Source organism: Brachyhypopomus gauderio, chromosome 3 (assembly GCF_052324685.1).
Source record: "Brachyhypopomus gauderio isolate BG-103 chromosome 3, BGAUD_0.2, whole genome shotgun sequence".
Taxonomy (NCBI): domain Eukaryota; kingdom Metazoa; phylum Chordata; class Actinopteri; order Gymnotiformes; family Hypopomidae; genus Brachyhypopomus; species Brachyhypopomus gauderio.
The window spans coordinates 9,823,087-9,826,446 of record NC_135213.1 but is presented as its reverse complement, the minus strand read 5'-3'; positions in this window follow the sequence as shown (position 1 = coordinate 9,826,446).

Below are 3,360 nucleotides of genomic sequence, written 5' to 3'. Positions count from 1 at the left end.
ACATGTCTTCTCTGGTCTTGACATATCTTCTGTGTCTGAACATGTCTGGACTTGTCTCCTGTGGTCTGGACATGTCTCCTGTGGTCTGGATATGTCTTCTGTTGTCTGCAGGTGCACACAAAGCACCAGAGCAGGAATACACTAGCACATCTTGGTCACTGCCATTCCTAAGGGAATCATAACAGAGAGTTATGTCACTCCCCGGGGCCCTTTCTCCCCCTCTACAGCAGTTTCCCACTGAAGGCTTCATTTGAGTGGCCCCTTGCTCCCAGCTGAAAGGTTCATTTGAGTGGGCCCTTTCTCCCAGCTGAAGGGTTAATGTGAGTGGCCCCTTTCTCCCAGCTGAAAGGTTCATTCGAGTTGCACATAGACCTTGTGAAATGTTTTGACCAGGCTGATACATGAGCTCCATCCTGTGAACATGGCACATTATCACAAAGACTACATAGCATCTACATAGCAGAATGCACAAGGCCCCTCCTCAAACCGGTTCTTGTATTCTTAGAGATGGAGAGAGGTGGAGAGAGGTGGAGAGAGGTGGAGAGAGAGACAGGCAGGGGTGTGGGTAGGTGAGGACGAGGGCAGACGGAAGGCGCGTTCTGGGTGTGTTCCAGCTAGAACAACACTTGTGGTTTTGCGCTCGCATGAAGTGGAGCAGTTCCACATTCTCGTGGGTGAGCATAACAAGAAACTGACTGTGGAGAAAGGGCAGGATGGAGGATGCTGGAGGAGAGAGAAATGCAAGTTACAGAATGAGTAGACATGGGGATAATGAAGGAGTAAAATGGAGCATGAAAGGAGAAGATGCAGTGAAACAGAAGAAGGTGCTGGGTTGAAGGAGGATGGAGGTAATGGCCCGGGCAACAGAGAAGACACTCAGAGGGGTGAAGAGGATGGAGGCAAGTAGGTGTGGCAGTGTTGTCAAGGGCACTAGTGAAGGTAGTAGGTGTGGCAGTGTGGAGTAGGTGTGGCATTGTGGATTAGGGCAGTAGGCGTGGCTGTGTGAAGTTGGTGTGGCCAAGTGCAGTAGGTGTGGCCTTGTGCTGGAGGCCAGTTGGGACAGGTACACTGGAGAAGCAAGAAGAGACGAGGCCCCCACACACTGGAAAGGATTTACGCTGTCCCAATGCCCAGACTTCAAACTACCAGAGAGCAAAAGAGCATGTGTATGTGTCTGCGTGTGTGTGTGTGTGTGTGTGTGTGTGTGTGTGTGTGTGTGTGTGTGTGTGTGTGAGTGTGTGTGTGTGTGTGTGCATGTGCGTGATCCAGAGATTGTGGAGTGCAAATTGATCCAGCCCTGCAGCAGGACCATAGAAGAAAAGTAAAAAGAAAAGACGGAGGAAAACAAGCGTCTCCTCTTCAGCACCACGGGGGTCTGGAGGGTGCATAGTTTCCACTCACTTTTTCACTTGCATTATAAAAATAATTAAAGGGGATGTTGTGCGGTCTGCAGTGTCCCTGATGTCTTCTTCCGCAAAGCTGCCTGCTCTGTCATCTTGGCAGGGCTCTCTGCTCCATCTCCACAGGTCCGCTCACTTCAAACACTACGCTCCAGCCCGGCCTGCACCTACAGGGCGATTGCGTCCTTCATATTCACATATTGAAATACACTGACGTATTGATCAAAGAAACCAATAACGCCTGTGTTGATTGAATAAATTGCTCCAAGGTTTATTGCCTTCAAGCAGTGAGTCATGTGTCTACTTGCCTCATTTCTTCCAGAAGTCATTTCTTTTTCAGCGGGAAGCATCATGTTGATTCACACATTCTGATTAGTTTTTTTTAGCATTATAGCATTATACTATGCTGTTGTTGTTTATTAAACTCTAATCTGTGGTAGTTCCTACTCCACTAAAGGTACGTGCGCGGATGTTTTTGTACAATGTAGACATTTCTTCCACCTTATAGCTATGCAGACCTCTTCATGGTTTACATGTGTGACTATCATGAGACTGTTACGCGTGCCAATTTCCCCTCAAATACCTGCCCTCATTTGAAACACATTAGGAAGCAATGCGTTCATTCTTTCCAAGGAGAGGTGATGTACTCGTCTGGTATGGGGCGCTGAGTTCGTGGGCGGCCCTCGCAGGCCTCTGAAAGCGTGCTGCCTCTGCTACTAGTTAACATACATCTGCAGTTCGGGCGGACAAGGGGCCGATCCTGCAAGGCCGCAGAGCGAGCAGACACACGATGAAAAATGAAATGCAGCAGTCCTCCACGAACACTCACATCCAGGGTGTATCCGCTTGCGTGTCTGGCTCTCAGACTCCGGGTGTGTGTGTGTGTGTGTGTGTGTGTGTGTGTGTGTGTGTGTGTGAGAGAGAGAGAGAGAGAGAGAGAGAGAGAGAGAGAGAGAAAGAGAGAGAGACAGACACAGAGGGAGAGCTGAAGCAAACATGTCATCTTCTCCTCTGTGGTGTTAATGAGTTAAGTAACAGCAGGGGAGGAGGGGAGGGGGTGGTTCATTACAACGACGAGAACATGGCCACACTGAAAGAGCGCTCACACGCTACTGCTGTCACGTCACCATAGAAATTACTGGCAGACTAAATATTATGTGGAATCAATCTTGAAAACTGTTCCAAAGCCATGAAATTATTTTTTATTCATTTGTAATTTGTGTTTATGCTGTGAATAAGTTCGATCCAAATTTTAGGGTGTCGGTGCAGTTGTACTATGTGCATAATTTTATACTTGTAGACGTTGAGATGGCTGCTGTGGTGCTGTGAACCATCCTGGGTCACAGATTCACACCCGAGCTTTGTCACTTTGTGGGAAACATGTCCTGCTGTTTCTGATTGGTCAATGACATGCCAGAATGTCTACCAATGTGCAATGGCACCTGACCAGACAGGAAGTAGGAGGACTAGAAACACCCACTGAAGTAAGGTCTGGTTGTCAGAACTGAATACGTCCTGGTGGACCGAACTCGAAGCAGCTTGCCTTCAGCCTGTGGAGCGAACCGTGTTACTTACTCATGTTTGAGTTCATTGTGAAACGTATGTGGCATCCTCAGGATAAAGGTCAACTGAAAGTGATTGAAATGGTTAGCACTCACATTTGGTCTGCAGGGTTTGGATGAAGCCATGTGCCGTTCCCTTGTACTCGTAAACTCTCACTGGACAGCCACTATATAGTTGGTGGGCATCCAGGGACCAAACGAGGATCTCAGTAGTTCAATAACAGTTAGTGATTAGATCCAGATGTTTAATAAAAATGCACACACACACACACACACACACACACACACACACACACACACACACACACACACACACACACACACACACACACACACACACACACACACCCACACGCCCTCCACAGGTCTCGTTTTTCCATCAAGCTGTTCCTTTTCCC